This window comes from Periplaneta americana, chromosome 9 (assembly GCF_040183065.1).
Source record: "Periplaneta americana isolate PAMFEO1 chromosome 9, P.americana_PAMFEO1_priV1, whole genome shotgun sequence".
Classification (NCBI taxonomy): domain Eukaryota; kingdom Metazoa; phylum Arthropoda; class Insecta; order Blattodea; family Blattidae; genus Periplaneta; species Periplaneta americana.
The window spans coordinates 53,784,462-53,809,418 of NC_091125.1; the positions used below are offsets into that span (position 1 = coordinate 53,784,462).

At 35.6% G+C, this 24,957-nt stretch overlaps 1 long non-coding RNA gene across 1 annotated transcript in view; it reads right to left on the minus strand.

Moving 5' to 3' along the window:
- LOC138705649 (uncharacterized) overlaps positions 1–24,957 on the minus strand; it is a 206,521-nt gene that overhangs the window by 110,625 nt on the left and 70,939 nt on the right. Inside the window, exon 3 of the long non-coding RNA XR_011333712.1 lies at positions 13,307–13,391. This is a non-coding gene — a long non-coding RNA (uncharacterized lncRNA). The remainder of the gene's footprint in view (positions 1–13,306; positions 13,392–24,957) is intronic.

Here is a 24,957-nt window from a genome sequence, read left to right on the forward strand (position 1 = left end):
ATCAATTAATATTTTATTGTATTCAGTACAGTGGATACAATGGATTTCATTTAATAGGACCACGTTGGGACAATGCGTTTTGGTCCAATAAAGTTGCGTATTAGGACCAAGCTTAGAGGGACAAATACAGTAGGCCTACACGTCAATATATGTATCTAATTCCAGTTAAAAGGACCAGCCGCATTATTAACCCAAAACGCATGGTCCCAATGTGGTCTTACTAAGCGGAATCCATTGTACTTTATGTATTTTAACCTTTATATAATCGTGTAATAGACAATTAAATCCCACTCGAGTTTTGATTTTCTCTAGGTAAATCAAAACTTCTAGTGAAATTACTTACTCACAAATGGCTTTTAAGGAACCCGCAGGTTCATTGCCGCCCTCGCATAAGCCCGCCATCGGTCCCTATCCTGTGCAAGATTAATCCACTCTCTATCATCATATCACACCTTCCTCAAATCCATTTTAATATTATCCTCCCATCTAGGTCTCGACCTCCCCAAAGGCATTTTTCTCTCCGACCTCCCAACTAACACTCTATATACATTTCTGGATTCGCCCATACGTGCTAATGCCCTGCCCATCTCAAACGTCTGGATTTAATGTTCCTAATTATGTCAGGTGAAGAATACAATGCGTGCAGTTCTGCGATGTGTAACTTTCTCCATTCTCCTGTAGCTTCATCCATCTTAGCCCCAAATGTTTTCCTATGAATCTTATTCTCAAACACCCTTAATCTCTGTTCCTCTCTCAAAGTGAGAGTCCAAGTTTCACAACCATACAGAACAACCGGTAATGTAACTGTTTTATAAATTCTAACTTTCACATTTTTTGACAGCAGACTAGATGACAAAAGCTTCTCAACCAAATAATACAGTAATAGGCATTTCCCATATTTATTCTGGGTTTAATTTCCTCCCGAGTGTCATTTATATTTGTTATTGTTGCTCTAAGATATTTGAATTTTTCGACCTCTTCGAAGGATAAATCTCCAATTTTTATGTTTTCATTTCGTACAATACTCGTATTCTGGTCACGAGACATAATCATATACTTTGTCTTTTCGGGATTTACTTCCAAACCTATCTCTTTACTTGCTTCAAGTAAACTTTCCGTGTTTTCCCTAATCATTTGTTAATTTTCTAATAGTGAGATTACTATAGATAAAACATACTGGTGTAGCTTAGGGATTGACGAGTTAAGCTCATGTTGCAATGCTACATTCGGGCGAAAGTTCGAATCCCCCTCGGGCTAATTACCTGGTTAGTTTTATCAGAAGTTTTTCTTCCACCTTATGGCAAATGTCAGGTAATGAAACGGCTAATTCTCGCACTCATCTCTCACAATTTCATTCGCTGCCACAAATTCTTGCGACGTAGTTGAGAAAGAGCTCAAAAACATGCAACGCAATCTTGTACTTCCTTGAGAAGTTAGCTCGCTTTTAATCGACATTGCCTTGGAATATTACCGAGTTTGAATGGACCGTTAAGAGAAATATGGCGAAAAAAACTTCCCTGTGTATTGTATATGCGCATATTTGCACCTTAGGCAGATATTTTTTTATTTTGATACTTTTTTTTATAGAAATAATCATCCCTTCTTCTGGATCTGACGCGCCCCCCAGCGAAATAATAGGACCTTGAATGAAACAAACAAGAGGCGAACTGCTCGCAGATATTTGGTACAATAAAAACGATGTTGTTTTATCACGCGAGGTGGGTATCGTGAACACGTAACAATATGGACGCCCGGACTGCGGGTTCCCACATCGACACCCGAGTTCCTTGACACCCGCCACGTGCAACGAGAAGACGTCTGTTTACATTCACTTAGACTCGAGCGCTTGAATAAACGGTGCCACTACTTCGCGAGTTCAACGAAAAAATGCGTCAGGCCTCCTTCATCAACACTTCTTTTCGTGTCAGTGGCGGATCGAAGGAAATGCCATTTCAATTACGTCTTAACCGCACGTGGAGGAATACTGTTTCTGTTGCAACATTTCCAGACTTACTATGTCGCATATTAAAAGAGCTTTTTACTGTAATTTCTATTAATATGAGTCACTGACATTTGGCCCGTTACTTTTGTGGATAGTGATGCATCACTACAGCTTGCATAAATTTAAGAATTCATTTCGCGTATTAATTTATACACACTACTAGAGGCTTGTGCAGTAAATACTGCAAACTAAGTCCATAAGAAGTTCAAATAAAAATTTTTCAGATTTATTTTCAATGAAGAGTATCAGATATTTTGAAAGTTTTATGCGCCCTAAATAAAATTGTCCATCGTAAATCGTTAGCAGTTTCAGTGTTTCATTCGTTGCTGGTTGCCGGAAATAAACTTACTCATCACGGTAGCAAGAAGTGAAATGGCCTGCTATTTTCCCTACAACAAAATATGCTTGGCAGCGATCACAAATCCAATCGATTAAACCAAAGAAATATGAAATTAATTTCGATGTAGTTTAAAGACGCAGCTAAAATAGTAAGCATGACTCAATTACTACCAAGGAAAATTAGAGAATCAGATATATAAATATCTATATCACACTGCCATTAAATATATGAAAAAGACCCACACTACTTGATTAATAACTATAAAAGTATTTCATTTCTAATAACAATATTGTTACCTTTCGTAAGTTTTATAGTTTTCAATAACATACATATAGCCATTACTCAGTAAATTACAGAAATGAAGATCTAATATAAAATATTATTTCTCTGCGTCTACTTACTTAAAGCCTCAAAAGGTTTCACTTACATATCATCAGTATACCATTATGTGTTGCATTAACTATAATAATATTTCATTTTCAATGGTAATAATGCCATCAAACATTCTTAAGTTTTGTAGTTCTTAATATCCAATACACAGCTGTACTCGGAAAACTACAGACCAGAGAATCAGACCTGTAAATTATTTTATATACGTTATCAAAAAATTACACAAATGAAGATCCACATATTGGCATTATGATGGGAAAGAATCTGAGTCATCTGAACTCTATGTCAGCAATCCTGTAGATCATGGCCTTCGTGTAATAGTCTATTGTTTATTGTAGTATGTGTTTTATTTTATTCTGAAATGCAATTAATTAGTTCTCAAAACTGATGAAAGATGGATTTTGGAAAATAGGAAAATGATGTAAGAAACTTGACATTTCACTGAAGAATGTGAAATTTTTCTGAAAAACTTTGGGCTCCAAGCTTCAAAATGAGGGGTCACTTATTAAAATCCGTTCAGCCGTTTTTCCGTAATTTCCATTACCAGTTCAAATTATATATATAGATATTTAAAAAATTCTTGAAACTTTACGAACGGCTGTATTTTTACAGTGAGGGAGGAACATGTGCTGAAATGTTCACAGAATGAAATATGCACTCACCGAATTACGATTTCACATCTGAAAAATGTTCAATGTGTCCACCATTGGTCACACGGCACACATGTCCTACCTACAGCATAGTCTATTTCGCTCCAAACCCAACCCAGTATATCAAGGATGATTCTGGCGATTGCAGCTGTGATGCTGTGTAGCAGATCCTGGAAGTCCTGTGGCAGAACTTGTATGTATACTCTTTCACATAACACCATCTGAAGAAGTTACATGGGGTAAAATGTGGTGATCTGGGTGGCCAGCGTGAGTGCCTGGTCTGGTGCCGAGACACCAATAAATTCGATAATACGGCTATTCCCAATAAATACGTAATAACATTGTTGCACGATCACAACGGAGTTAAAACGAGCAAATTCAAGGTCACAAAATGTTTTCTCAGGCTGTGTTAACGCAATTTTGAAGTTGTATGGAAGTGGCGCCACCAGTAGTCACCAGAGGGACTACAACGACAGATGGCGTTAGAAATCATAACTTGGCGTGTGCGTCTTTTATTTTGAGCATTGAAGCGCATGTCTTTCACTCGCAATGAAAATAGGCCTACATCCATTTGTAATGTTTAATGGCATATAATTCGAGTCCAGTTTTGCAATATTTGACATTCGCCTTTGATATTCTTGTCATTTCCCTTCTACTTATCCGTCAGAAAATATAGCAGAACTCGGCTAATCCGGAATGTTGGATGATGCGAATCAGAATTTCGAAATGGATTCCTCAAATTTATGAACTTGAGAAGTAAAATAAAAAAAATACATTATTTCGCAACTTTTGAGTATCACAGATGTAGAGAATCTCAAAACAGTTTTGCAGCAAAGCAATAATTTCTCTATACTTCGTATTATGAGGGAATAAATTGAACTACTTTCGTCATCATCATCATTATCATCATCTTACGGGTATTAGACACTTTTTACTAAAAGTTTTGTGCTGCAGGATAAGCAGTCGTATTTCAAGCTATAAGCCAACGGTCCAGTGTTCCATTCCAATTAGGAATGGAGAATCAACCAGATAGTGTCCCCCGTCCAGTGTTTGTTACGCGATGTTTTATGCATGTTCTTGCACCATGCTGACCACATGACAGAAAAATATTGTCACACGCTGAAGCCTAATAACCTTGTGTAGTCTAATTCTCACAAGAAAGAGGACGGAACGGGATGATGCTGTTGATTGCTTTGTCATCATATACATTTATTTATACCTGTATTGAAATTTATTCTTAACAAATTAAAGATAGTGTTTCCATTAACCTAATTTGTGCATGTTAAACTATTTTCATTGTAACTGTTAGAATGAACTATAACAATTTATAGTCTAGTCAGTTAACGATTACTTACATTATGCAATTATTGAATATTGGTTACACTATTATGAAGATGGAAATCTTTAAGTAGTATATATTGCTAGATTACCCAGCGTCAGTGGAATTTGTGATAGCGAAATTGTAGGCTATTTGACAAGATGAACTCTATAATTGGCCATGATGTTATCCGATGGAGCATTATAGGATTCGTATACAAGAATCCCTAACGTTGTGGGATTCGTGAAGAAGAGTCCCTAACGTCATGGAAATCGTGAGCAAGAGTCCCCGAACGTCGTGGGGATTGTGAACAAGAGTTCCCGAACGTCATGGGGATCAAGAGCAAGGGTCCCCGAACGTAGCGGGGATCGCGAACAGAGAGTCTCGAATGTCGCGGGGATCATGGACAAGTCCACGAACGTCTTGGGGATCGTGAGCAAGAGTCCTCGAACGCCGCGAGGATCATGAAAAAAGAGCCCCGAACATCGCGAGTATCGTGAACAGACAGTCTCTAACGTCACGGGGATCGTGAGCAAGCCTTTTTGAACGTCGCGGGAAACGTGAGCAAGAGACTCCGAACGTCGCGAGGATCGTGATCAAGAGTCCCCGAACGTCGCGGGGATCGTGATCAAGAGTTCCCGAACGTCGCGGGGATCGTGGTCAAGAGTCCCCGAACGTCGCGGGGATCGTGGTCAAGAGTCCCCGAACGTCGCGGGGATCGTGATCAAGAGTTCCCGAACGTCGCGGGGATCGTGATCAAGAGTCCCCGAACGTCGCGGGGATCGTGATCAAGAGTCCCCGAACGTCGCGGGGATCGTGGTCAAGAGTCCCCGAACGTCGCGGGGATCGTGGTCAAGAGTCCCCGAACGTCGCGGGGATCGTGATCAAGAGTTCCCGAACGTCGCGGGGATCGTGATCAAGAGTCCCCGAACGTCGCGGGGATCGTGATCAAGAGTCCCCGAACGTCGCGGGGATCGTGAGCAGTGTCTCCCGAATGTCGTGGGGATCGCGAATAAAGAGTCCCAAGCGTCGCGAAGATCATGGACAATCTCGAACGTGATCTTTGATTACTCCGCGCCCAAGTTTCTGATGCGCCTGTACTGCTGTTGTGCCTCGGTAATTGGTCTTGGCATGCGGTACAAGACATTCATCTGTCGGAACTACTGTTTGTATCTACCACAACTCTCCGCTGTGCTCTCCTCCATCTAACCGAGTGGCAAGAGATTCAGTACTTTACGCAGGGCACGTGACACGACACAAGCTGTTGGTAAAGTGACTTAATGTTAGATTCGTATCCGGGAGATCCGGATTTCGATCACCGAAGTCAACTGTTAAACTTGTAGGATGCTATGCATAGACATTTCGCTAGCCCGCGCTACGAGTGTGCTAAACTAGCCCCGTCTATCGAGTGATTACTTGTACAGGAACTCATATATGATATGATATATCATATCATATCATATATCATATCATGTCATGTCATATCATGTCATATCATATCATATCATATCATATATCATATCATATCATATCATATCATATCATATCATATCATATCATATCATATCATATCATATCATATCATATCGCTAACACTGGTTTATGAATACGAAAAAAGTTAGTTCGCTGATCATCCACCGGAAGCCCGTGCTAAGAATGACTATGAATATGGCCCGTAGTTTTCAAATATTTAAATCAATCTTTGCATACATAATACAGGCAGCGAGAGAAGTATTACAACCATCAAATCCCGTTCAATTGACCAATACTCACTGTAGTTTAGAATTAGGCTATGTTTTCCCTTTCTTTATTCCTATTTCATTTCCACTCCCTCATCATCTTACTTTCTCGATTGTGTAGTTTTCTTTGCTCTTCTTATTTTAGCCCTCTTCTTTTTCTCTTTCTGCTCCTCTTTTTCTCTCACCTCATCTTTCAGCTCTTCTATTCAATCTTCTCTCTCACTTTCTTCTTTGTTTCCTATTTCATTGTTTCGCCATATTTTGCTTCCCTCTTCATTTTGCTCTTCCTGCTTCTTATTCCTCTTCTTTAATCCTCCTTTCTCTCTTTCGGCTTCTTTCTTGTTCATCAATTTCTATTTTCTTCATTGTACTTTCACTTCCTGAGTTTTCCCTGCTCAGCGGCTGCTTTTAATTCCCTGTTCATCTGCGTTAGCACTCTATTCTCTGTCAGATCTCTTTCTTCCGCTTTTCTGTATACGCTCATATAATCGTCAGGATTATATTTGTGTATACTATGTATACCATGTTCAACATCCACGCCAAGTATTACCAGTAATTCATAATGTTCCTCTGTATTCAATTCCATTTCAGGCATTTTATGAGGGAAAAATCGTTTTACTATTATGTATAGATACGGAATTAAAATTTAGAGCGAGTCTTGATGGTAGTCCACTTGTATCTAGGCAACAATTTCACACGACTGTCCACAAAAGTAACATATATACAGGGGTTCTTGTTTACTGCACATGCGCAGTGAGTTGTAAGTGAAACTTTTACAATAAGGGAACTCCAAATTGTATTTCCTTATCTGTACATAGCTGTATATTACACCTTTCTGGGAAAGATAAAAATTATAATTTTATTTCTGATTTGAAATTTAGTAAGACATGATCATGAAGTGAACCAAGACGCTTGTGATGGAAAATATTAATGTACCTATTTTTAAAGATTGGTTACAAAGTTTGTAATTATCATTAAATTAATTACTACAAGCTAATTACGTTTGACTAGTAAATTTTAATTAAACTTAATAAATGTAAACTAAACAAGTTGTTGCAGGTTAAATTTACTATCTTTGGTTCCGATCTAATCGGGACCTATCAGTATTTTTCGATTGAATCGGAACCTGTGAGTGTTTTCGATCGAATCGGAATCTGTGAATGTTTTCGATCGAATCGGAACCTGTGAGTGTTTTCGATCGAATTAGGATCTGTCATTATTTTCGATCGAATCGGGACATGTCAGTGTTTTCGATCGAATCGGGATCTGTGAGTGTTTTCGATCGAATTAGGACCTGTCATTATTTTCGATCGAATCGGGACATGTCAGTGTTTTCGATCGAATCGGGATCTGTCATTGTTTTAATCTAATCGCGATCCTGTCGATGTTTTTGATCTAATCGGGACCTATCAGTATTTTCGATTGAATCGGAACCTGTGATTGTTTTCGATTGAATCGGAACCTGTGAGTGTTTTCGATCGAATCGGAGTCTATGAGTGTTTTCGATCGAATCGGAATCTGTGAATGTTTTCGATCGAATCGGAACCTGTGAGTGTTTTCGATCGAATCGGAATCTGTGGAATCTGTGAGTGTTTTCGATCGAATCGGAGCCTGTGAGTGTTTTCGATCGAATTAGGACTGTCATTATTTTCGATCGAATCGGGACATGTCATGTTTTTGATCGAATCGGAATCTGTGAGTGTTTTCGATCGAATCGGAACCTGTGAGTGTTTAAGATCAAATCGAAATCTGTGAGTGTTTTCGATCGAATCGGAACCTGTGAGTATTTTCGACCGAATTAGGACCTGCCATTATTTTCAATGGAATCGGGACATGTCATTGTTTTCGATCGAATCGGGATCTGTCATTGTTTTAATCCAATCGCGATCCTGTCGATGTTTTCGATCGAATCGGGGACCTGTAAATGTTTCGATCGAATCGGGAACCTGCCAATATTTTCGACTCAACCGGGAACCTGTCGTTATTTTCGATTGAACACGGGTCTTGTCATTGTTTTCGATCAATTAGAGTACCTATCATTTTTTCGATTAAATCGAAATGCTGGCAATGTTTTCGATCGAATTAGGGACTTGTCAATGTTTTTTATTCTTGTTTTATCAACGAATCGGTGACTCGCTATTGCTTATCATTGGCTGATGTTTTTCGAAATAGATGATAACTTAAAAAGAAATGCTGGATGCCAAAAAATGTTAGAAATTCGAGACGTTCTGACAGGCAAATACTCCATCATACTAAAAGACCTCTCTCTCTCTCTCCCTCTCCCCCTCCCCCTCCCTCTATATAAGTTAGGATAACTTTAACAACTTAGTATGACGTGGGAAACAATTTCTTACGTCACAAAACTTTTTGTGGGATAACAATCAAAGGGTTGGTTGCAATCTGAAATTCATCACTAATTTTAGACAACGAAACCATTTTTTTTTTTTTTCAATTTCTAAGAAATACATTAAAGTACCTTTAACATTCGTATTGTTAGGCCAACAGAAAGCTTGTGTTTTGTTCATTTGTTGGTGCATATTTACCAGAAAAGAAGTATTGTACGAGAAGTAACGGTTGCGGTAGCTGGGTAATGACCACGTATATTTGTTTCATATAATTAACTAATAATATTTTAATACGATGCAGATTACACGTTGCTCTCTAACAGTCACTGATCAGCGACTTATTGTGCTCAGCCGTACCCATACGATTACTCTTGATCTCGTTCCCACAAGTTAATAGAACTACTTCAGTGTTTGGTTACCAATATCTTAATTGATGCGATTCTTACGTTCACGGGACTGAGTGTTTGACTCTTTTATGTACTGTCCTGTGTTATCTCTGCGGTGGTCCTCTGCCGTGCTGACCACACGACCAGGAAGTCCCGCAATGTATTCATTGTTGGTCCAAAGCTATATAACCTCTTCTACACCGCATTGGATTGTAAGTCAGGGAGGAAGATAGAAAGACAGAGAGGAAGGAAGGAGGAAAGGAAGTTTTAAGTCTGCTACGCATGCTTTAATTGCTACTCATGTAGAGTCCGAATTTCCATGCAAATGCATGGTTTTGTATAAGGTTGTTATACTTCTCAAACTTTGCAAATGTTCGTTTTATGATTTATGATTACAAATAACCGTACTTTTTCCGTCCATGTTTGCATGTTTTGGTCTTCTTTGGGACTAAATTCATGTAGGTATAATATTTATTTTGAAGATTTTAGGTTTAATAACAAATATTTAGACTGTTATATTTCATATTATGTACTTTTTTTCTGCCTTTCATGCACATACTATGTTAACTTTCATAATAGGTCTAGTAACTTTTATGAATGTTGCTTCATATAATATGTTATTTCCACATTACTGGACTTGTCTATTCAGGAAAAGAAAAAAAGAAAGCTACTGGTAACATGGTTTCGTGGTATCCTACCTGACAACTGATCTTTGGAGATTCCTCTAAATTCTCCCTTTGTTATACCGGAATTTCCAACTCTCTACTCTCTCGTTACAAACCGGAGGTCAAAATACTGAAAGAAAGGCAGAAGCAGCTTGCTTGCAAACTGTAATTTAGTATACTTTTGTGTCTAATTGTAAAGTGTTGTTATAGCTCCGTTTAGAACAAGAATGTACCAAATGGATTGAGGGAAAGGAATTAATGTTTAAAGACGGACGGTGATGTAGTTTATTGTAATTGTTGTAATACATACGCAAGTATGTTCGTATTTCGCGATAGCGTCGGAAATGCAAAAGGCTTACAATTCGACCTCACTTTATCCCAAATTTCTTCGCTTAAGTACGCACCTGTCGCTTCTTCTGACCTATATTTCATTCCATAATATCTGACAGAAGATGTAAACATTGCCGGCAGAGGAGGAGAGAAGTATAATACTGCTATTCAGCCAATGGCATAGATCTCATTCCATTCTTGACTTGAAGTTGGGCGGTCTGAAGGGTTCTATCCCCGCCCAACTTCAAGTCAAGCGTGGAATGAGGTCTCTGCCATTGGTTGAATAGCAATTATGCTTCTCTCCTCCTCTGCCGGCAATGTTTACTTCTTCTGTCAAACATTATGGAACAAAATATAGAAATATTTTCTGTATATTCAAGAACGTTCTTCAGACAAACATACGAGCTTATGTTAAGATAATTTTAAGAAATTAGTTGTATGTACTTTCAAAATAAAATAAAAACGTAACATAATGTAGAACTCAATTTTAATAGTGATTTTTTTAATGATTTTTCGCTTCATTATTCATGTTGTCATAATTATGATAGCGCATGAATGCATGCATGTTTTAATATTCGATAGTGCATGGAAATCCGGGTTGTATTCATGACACAAACATTATTAATTTACTTTTTTCATCATCATCTTTATCATCATCTTCAACGTCGTCGTCGTCGTCATCATCATCATCATCATCATCATCATTACTTCGTTAAGAATTTGAGTCAGAGTTTTCCGGCCTAATGCTGTCTCGTTTCAGAGTAATCCAAATTCCTCTCTCAATGGGGATGTATTCAACATCTTGCAATTCATAAGTAGTCCACTAAAGTTTGTCACAGAGATGTCTGATAGAGAACTCTTAGCATATCCTTATGTAATAGTGTAGCAATCTTATCTACAGCTTCTGAAATGATTACTCAAATGAATACTTCTCAAATAATTGATATCCAGTGGATACTATCCACTCCAAAACAGCCATATTATTTAGAAAGTTATCATCGATGGTATGGCGGTTACCAAGTTGCTTATGTTACCCATTGGATCCAAGGGTCTCAAGTTCAAACCCGACCAGGGACCATTGACTTTAAGAGGTGGTAATATCCTTAGCATGGCTTCCTCTAGTAGGGAATTCAGCTGGGAAGCTCACGTTGGTTTACTATGTATTTATACGAAGGCTGCAGGAAATATTCGTTGGTCATTTCTTGTCTACGTTAAACTAAGATCCATGTCCCAAAGCTTAAGTCTATGCTAAACACTAGTGACTAGCAGTTAGCTGACTAACGAACTACACACTAGGAGTTTAGGACATGTATTCTTGAATCACGGCTTTCATTACGATTTATGTGGAAAAGATACGGACCTAAAATATTAAAATGCCTCAAAAATGTAAAGACAGTATTAACATTGTCTATATTTAAAGTTAATGTGTTATGATACATTACACTTATATTTTACTTCCAAAGCATCTTCAGATTTCATAGCATCAATTGCTAATGACTGATGAGACATCCATGTTTGTTTAGTGTACAGGTTAGTATGTTGTCCACCGTTGTGGCTAGGGGTTAGCGAGTCTAACTCCGAACCCAGCGGCCCCGGGTTCGATTCCCAGTCAGGATGAGTTGCCTGGGTGAGGTTTTTTCGGGGTTTATCCATCACTCCTATGGATGGACATCAGGTAACTTTATCAGGCGATTGGAACGCCCACTCATCTTCGCCACTTCCTTTCCCCTCCCATCATCCTTTCATCATCCCGTTTCTGGTTTTCAGATCACTCTACCGGCGGCCTCCCGAAGCTGCTGACTCTTTCGACCGGTCTTCGTGGAATGTAGTTAAGCGACGTTGGATGGCTCCTGCAATGGCAACCGAGGCGTACCTACTCGGAGGAGGAGTTTCGCCTCGGACCGACAGGGAGGCCTTGGGGGAATTTGCCGAAGCAGGAATGGTATATGGATTCTGTCGGCTGTAGGGACCGGTCGTTAAGGGAGTGATGTGGTTAGGGCGGTGCGCGTAGGGGATCTGTGGCACGCAACTCATTCTATATCGAGGGTTAGCGCAATAGATCTCAATAGGTCGCAGTGCTGGGCCATCCGTGCCCCCCCCCTCAGTTAAATTCCATTTTATTCCATTCCATTTCCATCCTGCAATGTTAGGACATGAGAAAGGCAACCAAGATATTAAAAATTTAGTCTTATTTCACATGAAAAACTAATCGCACGATCTGTGCTAAAATCCTTAAGCGGTTGAAACATGAAAGGGTGGGAGTGGAGGACAGCGAATATTTTTATAACAAGTTGGAACAAACACAACAGGCCTTCTTCTGCAGAGCGAACATCGGCGAATACCGAACTTCGCTATATTCGATGAACTTGAACCGAGCATAACGCCAGTAATGCACAACGCTTATACAAGTCGTCAATGAAGCAAGCATTTTCGTTTACGACTTGAATGCTATGCACTATGTAGCTTTGGATTATGACTTCTGACACCACATCCGGCTATTTAGTCAACTATGTAGTTCATTTCAGCTGTAAATAGCTTTGGCCTTAGAGACTGAATAAGCTTTCCGGTTCACAGCGACATTAAATGTAAAATATTCTGCTGCAGCTACCACTACCATTACCACCACCATCACCATCACCATCACCATCACCACCAATACTCAGAAACCTTAAAGAAATTGTCAACTTAATTATCATTTCTTGTAATTTAATATTCGTGTAGGTACTTTGCATTTTCTATATTTGTATATGTCATTACATGGTCTATATTTTACTATATATTAATATTATTCTCCTGAATTAACACTCTTCAATTTTATATAACTAGACTGAACTGCGCCCGAGCACGAGCTTCTACTCTTTCGGGCTGCAATGCCTATTGTAGTGTAAACGTTGTGTATTAAATAAATAAGTTTGAAGTTTAATTCTATTTATTTATTTAACTAGCTAGGTAGTGAGTACAAATTAAAATTATAAACCAAAGATGAAAAAAATAACATTCTTAACACTGCGTGAAGTGTTTTAAATTATCATATGAAATTTATATGTATGACATACATACAAATGGACGGGAACATTAAACGCGATTGTAATATTAAGTCATTGCACTTAAAAGAGAGAATGTGTCAATAGGCTTACGTACCTTCTAAAAGATGTGCTTCAGTTCTGTGTTCATTATACCAGTCACTTTCATGCACAATACGGCCTTTTCGGATCCACTTTCAATTCTGGAAGAAAAAAAAATATATATTTTTGGTTTATTACGGTTTTAGAGAGTATAGTAGAGTGAAATATTGTGTACTTCAAACAGACTACAGTATATTGACATGAAACTATAAACGAATTGCATCACATTGAAGAGAAGTTCACTCTGACGACTCTATTACGTATCAAGATATTCTTTAAGATTAACGCACTCTTATTACATTGCCACTACCACCACTTACAAAATAATCTAAAATTTTAACATCTCATTAGTAGTGAATTAATTTCTAAAATGACCTGTAATTATTTTAACACTGTGCCGATACATCATTTTTATCTTTCGTTGGTATATTCTTAACGAAGTTTGTATCAACGGCACATTTATCTAGCGTTGATGGAATTAGGGCTAGCTAGATTCTAATTCACCCTCGAGGGTAGCCTGGAACCACTAGACTAGAATTTAACTTATTTTGAAGATCTGATGAACAAGATGTGGGGGTTCGATAAGCTCTTTTACAATGATAATTGAATAGGTATGTCCGCCAAATTGCTTATCAAAATAACAGTACTATAATTAGCAAAATATTACATTTACAGTGTTAAAGGTTTTCGGCATAACTGCCATCTACAGAACATGTAACAATACAAGAATATGATTCCACTTCGTGTGGAAACATTATGGCTAAGATACATGTTGATTACATATTAAAATGTTTAAAATTAGATTTATATGACATGGACATATCAAATGAACGCTGAATGATAAAATAAAAATTACATGATTCAAATATATTAAAATACATTCAAATATATATATATATATATATATATATATACGCCACCAGGTTCTGTGCGACATTTGTTGGAGCATTGCTGGTGTAACTTGAATGAAAGCTTGTCTCACAGCTCTTTCAGTTCGTCAGTGGTATTGTAACGGTTTTGTGAAACGATACCTTTTATTAACTCCCATAGGGAATTATCATATGTGGTGAGGTCTGGCTTCGTGGTGGCCAGGCAAGTGGTGCCGGCAGCGTAGGAGATCCACGACCAACCCAACGCCCAGGAAGAGCTTCATTAAGAGTTAAGACGTTGACACCATCAACAATTAAGATATTCGCGTAGGTACTGCGATGACATAATGGGCAGGTGCCATGAGAATGACGGTACACAGACTGATCCTTTGGACAAGTAATGGTTCATATCTCAAGAAAACTCCTCTAAAGAACTGCTCAGTTTATTTCTCTAAGTTTAGGGGTATATGTTAGTTATTATAAGGGGTAACGGGTCTTTGGGGCCTCCCTGTGTGTGTGTGTGTATGTATATATATATATATATATATATATATATATATATATATATGAGGCTATTAATTGCAAAACTAGCCTTATCCAAAATTTAAAAAAAACTAGTTAACACTGTAAATAAAGCTCTCTATCTACTGATATAGTCGGTTTGTGCAAATCTTGTCTAATTCCTCTTCCATAGAGCTCAGAAAATTATCAAATGCAAAACTCTCCATATCCATAACGGTTTTTCCTGTTTTCTCACAAATCACTTTACCTGGATAAGGCGAGTTTTGCATTTGATAGCCTCATACACATACAATCTAGTTTTAAATATTTTAATATGTAATCAATATGTATCTTAGCCATAATGTTTCCGCACGAGATATTCATATTCTTGTATTGTTACGGTACCTGATCTGAAGATGGCAGTTATGCCGAAAACATTTAATACTGTAAATGTTGTAATATTTTGCTAATTGTAGCATTGTGATTTTAATAAGCAATTTGACGGACATATTCAATTATTATTATTTTGAATAGTTCGTCTTCTTCGTCTGTCCTCAAAAATTGAGCCCTCGTCTCACTCCTCCCTTACTCATGCTGGAATTTTGAACTAACATTCGGCAATAAAAGAAGCGAAACGAGGTATACTACCTGGTCAAAGCCATTGTCCCCAGACCTCTCACCTTTCCTATGGGAAAGTCTATGAAACAGCACGCTCTTCGGACAGATCCTGCATCTCTAGACATGATGAAACGAATAATCGCCTATGTTATCCAGTATATTTCAACAGAACATTTTTAGGCTTGGATGAGAAGACATTTTCTTGAAGTGAAGCACACTTTAAACACATGTCAGTATAGGTGCATGTACACGGTTCAACTTTTCTTTCAACTTTACGCATTCAAGCAATGAATACTAGATTGAAATTTAATATTAATTAATATATGTACGTGGTGAAGATGACGTTCAAAACGGCACACCATGTAGCAGAGGCCTATACTGGTTAAAGGGTTTGGGCTACCGCTGACCCTATTATTACACAAAATATATCTAAAAATTACTTTAATTTTAATTACTATGGTAAAACTAATAATACAAAATTATTACATTATGTTATATTATAAACTTTTTCTTTTGTAATTTCCTTGGGCTACCGCCGGTAGCCCCGGTAGCCCGCAAAATACGCCCCTGCAATGTAGACACAAAACCCTCATGCAACTTAATTGAACGCGTGTTTTAAACTTGATATTCGGTTGAAAAGCTTTTGTCATCTAGTCTGCTGTCAAAAAATCTGAAAGTTAGAATTTATAAAACAGTTATTACCGGTTGTTCTTTATGGTTGTGAAAATTGGACTCTTACTTTGAGAGAGGAACAGGGATTAAGGGTGTTTGAGAATAAGTTTCTTAGGAAAATATTTGGGGCTAAGAGGGATGAAGTTACAGGAGAATGGAGAAAGTTACACAACGCACAACTGCACGCATTGTTTTCTTCACCTGACATAATTAGGAACATTAATTCTAGACGTTTGAGATGGCAGGGCATGTAGCACATATGGGCGAATCCAGAAATGCATATAGAGTGTTAGTTGGGAGGTCGGAGGGAAAAAGATCTTTGGGGAGGCCGGGACGTAGTTGGGTGGAAAATATTAAAATTGATTTGAGGGCGGTGGGATATGATAGAAACTGGATTAATTTTGCACAGAATAGGGACCGCTGGCGGGCTTATGTGAGGGCGGCAATGAACCAGTAGGTTCTGTAAAATCCATGTGAAAGTAAGTACTGTAAGTAACTATTAATATTCTTCCCAGATTGCATGCGTATGCACATGGAAAATTGAATCGTATGGATGCAGCTTATGTGAATCTGTGAATCTTTGAGTAAAGGGGTACAATTGCAATTATTTAACATTTGAAATTGTATTTTATTCCTGTGTTTATGCATGTAGAATTAGTAGATTATGAAAAAATGTAAATGACATGATAATAATGGAACATGAAACAATAGTGACAGGTGAAACTAAAGAGCCAGAGACATCCACCCCTACAAATTTCACAGGTTCTGTTTTAGATTGATCCATGACCAAAAATATGATTACTTAGAACTTAGCACGCCAGATGTGCAGAAACATTAACTATCAAAATAAGCTTTGGATGTTACTAACAGTACTAGAAGGAACATACATGAACATCAGTTGTACCTATGGGCGGCACGTCAGAACACAAATACTGCATGCTGCTACTGAGATACATCGCTTTAATTCCCGTTACTAGGGCAACTCGAAAGAAAACAGCAATTCCAAGAAATCCTTCACATTTACTCTGTACTGCACAAGTTTCCGAGAACTTGCAGGAATGAGATTTGATGTACTATACATTGCGAATTATAAAGGCTGTAGAACTGTGTAGTTATATAAAGCTGATGGAATAGCCTTAACGCACACATAGCTGTGCAAGTTAACGTCTTAATGTTTGTAAAACACTTTGAAGTAGTGGATAAAATAGTCGTCCATACCATTTCAAAAAATATACACTGTATTAGATTTCTTCTTTTTCCTCCTCGTCTTCTTCTCGTCTTAATAGACCCCAAATCTGGTCATCAGAAATAGTGTTTTTATCTTCTTTTTTTTCGGTCTTCCAGGTAATCTCTTTCTGTCCCCTAGGATATATCGTCCCATGCGTACAATTCTGTCTGATGTCATAAGGGATATATGCTGAATCTGTTTTAATCTTCTCTTAACAACTCAATCACCTATCGCTTAAATATGCACAAGTCTTCTTATTTCTTCATTTCTGATCATAACTCTCCTAGATTTATGTAAATTTTTCTCAGGATATTAATTTAATTTGATTCTAAAACCTGTTCAGTTCTGAAAGTATGAGCTCTTGTTTCAGAAGCATAAACCTATATTGGGTAGGCTATATTACTGCTTTATAAATTTTAACTTCAGCATGTTTAATGAAGCACTTATTTTTCCATATTGTATCATTCATACAGCCAGCTGCTGCTTTATTAGCCTGATATATAACTTCTTTTTGTAACTATCCCCAACTAGTTATCTAAACACTTAAATACTTAAGCGTTATTACCTACGCATTCATTTTTTTTTTTGTTCTAGTTCCAACTTACACCATAAGGAAAGTTGAATTTTAGTCAAAGATTTAGTTTTTGTTGATATTTTCATATTATATTTTTTGCAACTGAGATAGAATCTATATAACAATCTTTGGAATGTATCCTCTGTATCAAAACGACACCAGCATAATATACAAAACTTAGTTCTTTGTCTCCTGTTTTATATCCATCTTAACATCTGTTATCTCATTCTTTATTAATTGAAACAATAGTGGGCAGTCTCCCCGACGAACACTCTTTCTGATTGATATATTCTTCGATAATTTTATGATAATAAATTTGCCTAAAATGCAAAATAATAAGCTTCATTTTTATGGTTTTCAGGAAAAAAACATAAAAATATATTAAAACTACTGTGTGCGCAAAGTTTCCAGTGTAACAAAGCAATCCTACTATTTGTGAGTGTCTAGTACAGCCCCATAATAATATTGTACTGTACAATATTATGAAAGGAATAATCCACGTTCCTCAATCCTTAAGGGGACACGCTACTGAGATTTCTAATCTCCACAATTTTGATTGTAAGTTTTTGAAATTTTAAAATCGAATAGATGTTGATGAGTTACATGTGCACAATTATTTTCAAAATTTTATGTTGAAAAATGTACTCGGAAAAAAATAAAATATAAAAATGTGTTTATAATTTTAGTAAACAAATATCTGGGTCTCATATAAAGATAATTTGTTTCTTAAACTTTTAAAATGATGCTAAGACTACCTACAATGAAATGGTGCATGAGTTTGTTCCTAGTCAATACAGTTCATCAGTAAAAAAAAAATTAGCTTTTAACATTGATCAAAGTTGACGAAAACTCAGTAGCGTGTCCCCTTAAAAAGGATACCAATCATCAGTATCGTGAATGATTTTGTTGTTCTTCATGATGATGATAATGATGATGATGATTATTATTATTATTGCAGTATCAAGTAAGTTATAATTTCCAGAATTACATAAATAAACCAATTTTATTTTAAGCGACACAGATTGCATTATAATTTAATATGCCGTCTGCAATTAAGTTCAAGTAACTCTTGATTAGACTTTACTTTACTTCAAGGTAATGAAAGTTATTTGGTTAATAAATTCTAATTTTTAAGATCACTGACGTTAGCGAGCTCAACTCGTACTCAGAGGTTCCACTCAGACGTGAGTTCGCATCCCGTTTGGACTGGTTATCCGGTTGGATTTTATCTAAAAAGTGTAAGTCAGGTAATCACATGTCAGATGAAACTCGCCTCGTCAAATAACATTTCGACATTACAAATTCCATCGTCGCAAGAGTGTCTCCCAATTGTTAGAGCGTCATTAAATAAAATGTTACTGCAACTACTGCTACTTCATATAATGAATATTAAACAAGTTAATTATGTGTGTGCCTGTATGGTTAGAACACTATGAGCTTGATATTATGTGAAGAGTCCACTGCAAGAATGATGTATGTCACTTTCTTGTCGAAAATGAACCAAGACTGTCAATGCATAGCTTAAGACATATAGAATGTACATAGAGAGTTATATGGCATTAACACTGATAGTCATTGTCCAGTAATGATCGGAAAATCACAGTTAAGCTTTGAGCGCTAAGCATTTCAAACTTTCAATTGCTTCTCCTGAAAAATGTATTCCAAATGACATCCATCATTCTTGCAGTGGACTCTTCATATAATATTGCTTTGATTTCAATTAGTTGAAGGACATTTGTGACAGTAGTCTATAGCCATAATACGATACAATGACATTTTTCAACTATTTTCGTAATTAATCTTCCATTACAAATCGAAATAATAAGTGTAATTTCTTTATTCTTCACAAGTTTAAAGTTCTAAGTTATACTTTGAGACCAGCACAATATGAATAACATTTTGCCAGAATATGACATTTATTTTAGCAAAATATGAAAATATGGAAGAAATATTTCAGTGCTAAAATAATTTCTCTTCTAAACCATATGGAGCAGGTTTACATCATTACTTACAAAATAAGCCCTTATAAGTTAGTAGTTTTGTCTGTATTTAATATACTACCGAATAAAATAGAATAAATCCGCAAGGCCATAATATTTTTAACCCTTAAATTGGCAAAACTTCATTTCTAACACTAGTTTATTAAACCGTGTCGAACTGTAAAGAAAACAACTATCGCAATATCTATATTTTATATGTAGTACAATATTATAGTATTGTGAAATTTTAATTTTCCTACCAATTTTTTTCTTATTGTTCTATTAAAATTATAGCATATAGCCTATTAACCTGTTGTAACCTGTTGCGAATTTAAGGGTTAATACAGTATCATCAAACCCTTAATCGGATGCAAAAACTAGGTAACTAAATTTCTTACTTGAAAAAAAATAAAGTTCTTACATTGGCTGGACTCAACACCAGTTACAACACAAGCAACTTTTCTATATTTTCTTGCAAAAGATTACACCTTCTTTTAGTTTATACTATTGTTTTGTGCGATGAAAAAACCATGAAGTTGCAAATAAAGAGGAGAGATTAAGTAGACGGCAAAATTTGTTAAAATCTGTTTAAAATATTAATTAGCAAGAATGAAAGTAGACAGGCAACACTGAAAATACTTTCACTAGATTCGAAAGAATGAGCAGAGGAATGGGAATCACTTTGTTTTGGCTTTCTGAATTCAATGACGCTACGAGTTCAATAACTCTAAAGGAGAATTTAGACATTGCACTTGCCCTTGGAAATCCAGAAATGTTGGTGGAATGGGTGGCTTGGATTTTTCAAGTGTTTCCTGGAAAACATATCTATTGTCTCCTTATAATATCTGAAAAAGAGGTAGAAAAAATAGTTCAAAATATAAAGATTTTTTTATTTAATACAGTATGACAATTTTACCGAAACATTATGAAATGAAGGGTTCAGAGCCATAGTGGGCCAAGCGCCATTTATTAAAAACGGAGAAAACAAGAGTTAAAATTAAGTGATTACCATAATTTGACGAAACATATAGCAAGTAAGATAAAGTATGCGCATTAAAATTAAATGACATGTCAATTTTAATTAAATTGTGGTATTCACTTAACCTTAACCCTTGTTTTCTCCGTTTTTAATAAATGGCGCTTGGCCCGCTATGGCTCTGAACCCTTCAAATGTGAAAATTCGTTAGTGTTAATTGCATTCCACAAATCGTAAATCGTGAAAACACTTGTTCCCATAGAGCTAGCAGAAATGGTTCAGAATGACATTTCATACCTTGCCTATTTCTAATAAAATTAAAGCATTTATGTAAATCTTATGAGGATCCCAACATTTGTGACTGCTTAATCTCAGATTCATGAACTTCCTTCTTCAGTCTTCTTTTTTCTTTCGGATTATAGGTAGTTGTAAACTAGTTCTTCCATTCTTTGGTTATCTGTGCTATTCATATGCTAATATCAACCTTCTTACATATTTTGTATAGTAATTAGTTTATCACTATTATCATATAAGACAAAAATTGTTACAATTGAATAGTTCTATTACAGTATGTCTCTAAAGGGAAATCACTGTGTAACAAATACTTCAACTTGGTAAATAATATAGTTTTCAATTTCATTGCTACCAGTAGGTATGGAGAGAGAGAGAGAGAGAGAGAGAGAGAGAGAGAGAGAGAGAGAGAGAGAGAGAAATGTGTGGAAATAAAAGTAAACTGTAGCAATAATTTGAAAGTCATTTTGAGAGTTGATTTCAGATAAGTTGAAATTTATATTAAATTATAGTTGGGTAGTTTCAGTTTACAACTTATCGATCTATATTAATACAGAGTTAATTTTCTATTTTATTACATTGCAAAGTTATATTTCCACAAATATTTTCGATTTATTTAAAAAGTCATAATCAGATGGAGAACACAATAATGGGCATATTGAACACAGGTGATATGCAGTGAGAGAACATTTGTGCACATTATAAAATTGAACATGTATAAAAAACCTTATAAAATTATGAGTACTAGAGTGTTCGAAGTCATTTTGACATTCAATTAATAATATTTAGTGAAACTTGTAATATGTTAAAATTGGTCTTTTAATTATAACCAAACTTTGAGTCTTTAAATATTATATAACCAATTTAAGTCATGTTTTATGCACATATTTGAAATTTAAAATAATTAGAAGTTTAAAAATAGTAGTAAATACCCGCTAGTGATACTACGTTCAGATAAGAAAAGTAATTGAAGAGGTACAAGCACTGGCATTCTATGTATGTTTGATTTTCAGTCACTCGTAGCGATGAGTTGTAATAGACATCTGAAATTAACTAAAGAAATGTTTTTATAAACAATAATTTAGAAAAGAGCATGAATAATGCTTCCGTTGACAGTTATATTATCTGGCTCCCATTCTTCATTTTAAATACTGTTAAGAGATAATGAGGTTTGGAAATAAACTGAAGACTACAGAGAAAAACTGAAGTGAAAATAATACGTTCGATTATAATGCATGGATTATATGATAGAACAGAAAGATTTAGAAAATATAAGTTATTTGAGATTGAAGATATGGTGAAGTGAAATAGGAAAAGAAAGAAAGGATTGAAGACCATGCCTGCAGAATGTTGGAAGACTGACTAATCTGAATTGTTATCATAGAATTTGTAAAATATAGTAAGAATAAACCCATTGAACATTATCGTTATTTTAAATTTTAAAGATAACTTTTCTGCTGTAAGGAAGAAAAATTACATATTTTATAAGCTGAAATAAAGGAAAACTATTTTTGTTGTAGGTCTACTAAAAAGAAAAACGTTAGTATATAATGTAGGCCTGTATGTAAGGAAGAAAGCCAAATAATTGTTTCAACGATGCTATTGTCAGATAAAGAACAATTGTTTGTATGAATCTGAAGTCTGATTAGTGTAACATGTAGCTAGTCGGCGATGTATGCAATAGAATGGGAAAGGAACTGTCCACCGTACCCCATTATCTTCTGGCTTAGTTGCCTCATAAGCGGCGCTTTTTGGTATCACTTGTGAGGTTCAGACCTATCTTCGGACAGTTGACTAAACAACACCAACAACATTGTATGCTCTGCGAAGAGAAAAACTTTGAACACTTACAGAAATAGATTACTGTTCTGTTTAGTATAGACATGTAGCTTGACATAATTTGTTTTCATGTGCGTCCCATTAATATCATTAAATGTTTAAGTAGAAATAGTGACAATTATTGTGGAACAGGAATTATTAACAGAAAAGGGAGCAACACATAAAAGGCTACAACCACTGTGGTAAATTGCAGAACAAGAAGCAAAGTAGGCTAATCAAGTATGCGGTAACGTTAATTCCAATAACTTGAAGAATAGAAGAAAGTAAAAAATCGGGCTTAAGAGACAAGCAAAATAATTATAGCATGTACTACAAACATAATTCAATATCAACTGCTGGAAACGAATTAATTCCGACAACTACCTTTAGAAGAGGTTTATAATATCTAAACTATAGAACTCTTTGATTGATAACATGTATTTCATAAGCAGAAACTTTCTTAGTTTCATAGGAGAGTGTCTTACGCAAATATTTTAATAATTATATGGTTGATTGAAATTGTATGTTACAATATTAATTATGAAAAATAAAGTTTATGAAAACAAATTATTATTATTATTATTATTATTATTATTATTATTATTATTATTATTATTATTATTATTTTTCTTAGTGACGCTATTACTTTATTATTATTATTATTATTATTATTATTATTGTTGTTGTTGTTGTTAAATTGATAATGTTGGAATCGTAGACAAACGCAGATTCTCCATCACAAATATTCAACTAGAGAAGTTACTTCCATGCTATATCACAAAAACAAATTTAAAGTCAATCAAAATGACACATCAACATAGCATTCATGTACACAAATAAGTAGGCTGAAGAAGTACGGTGGATAAAATTGCTTCTTACTACAAGAAAGAATAATTTTGCTTAGATCTATAAGATGTAGTAAGAGAAACAATAATAGATGGCGAAGTATGAAATAATATTAAGACGCCATTGATTATTCAAGAGGCATTATTCTGTTCAACTAGAATAAAAGTACGAGTATAGAGCACATTACTTTATAGGAGTGCTGTCAAATGTTTATTTCAGATTATTCTTAATATAATAATAAAAAGAAAAATTATTCAGACAACCAACCAGACATCACATAATGTAATGAAGGATATAAGAATTAGTGAACTCACATATATATGTATTGGCTACTTAAGCCATAAGAATAGTTCAAAGGCTCTTGTATAAAATTAGACTTCAAAACTGAAACAGCTACAACCTTATATCAGAAAATGTGTTGCATTTGATGCTCTTCCTGTATCAGCTGTAGAATAATAGTGCTTTGTAAAGACTTATCCGCTTTTGTTACGTATTGTCAAAGTTTATAACATTCATAAAAATATCACAATGAGGTACTTTAACACACTAATGCGGTGAAGTGACATTTTAAAGTACTAGTGCAATAAATGAAACACATGTTGAAATACATTAAAAGTGATTTTTTTTGCACACACTAAGAATAAACTTCTTGCAGTTTGCTTCAGAATTGATATCAGAGGCAACGCTTTCTTCATCTTTATCATTCATTTTTACAATGATGCAAAAAATTACAACAGAAAATGAAAAAAATATTTGTCTCCTAAAATTTGTTCTTAGTGCCTTAATTACCATGAATAAAGAAATTCAGTTATTTAAATAATCGCATTATAAACAAAATCCTGTCGCCTATCTCCCACGACATATTTTTAAATCTAATAAAATTGAAATGATTTAGGGGAAATCAGGCAAATACGGGTACTTTTAAGTAATACCCATGTTTACCCTAATTCATCGCGAGTTACAAAGCATCAGATAGTATATTGGTAAACCTGAGCTAAGGTGAGGAACTGTAGTGTGAATGGTGTTGACGCTGCTGGACATGTGAACGCTACTAATACAATTATGTATGTGAGTACACTTTGGAGCATAGCAAAAATAGTACTGTGGTTGATTTTGACATGATTTACGTAAGGAATGGCAGATTTAAACAGAACAATAATCCATATGGTGGGAGTCCTGTACTCGCTGGACTGACAGGTCATTTGTTGAAATAATACACTAAAGCAAATATGGGCACTGTCATTCAAGGTATTACGAGCACAAGCATTGAATGCTATTTGTAAATCGTTCAGTAA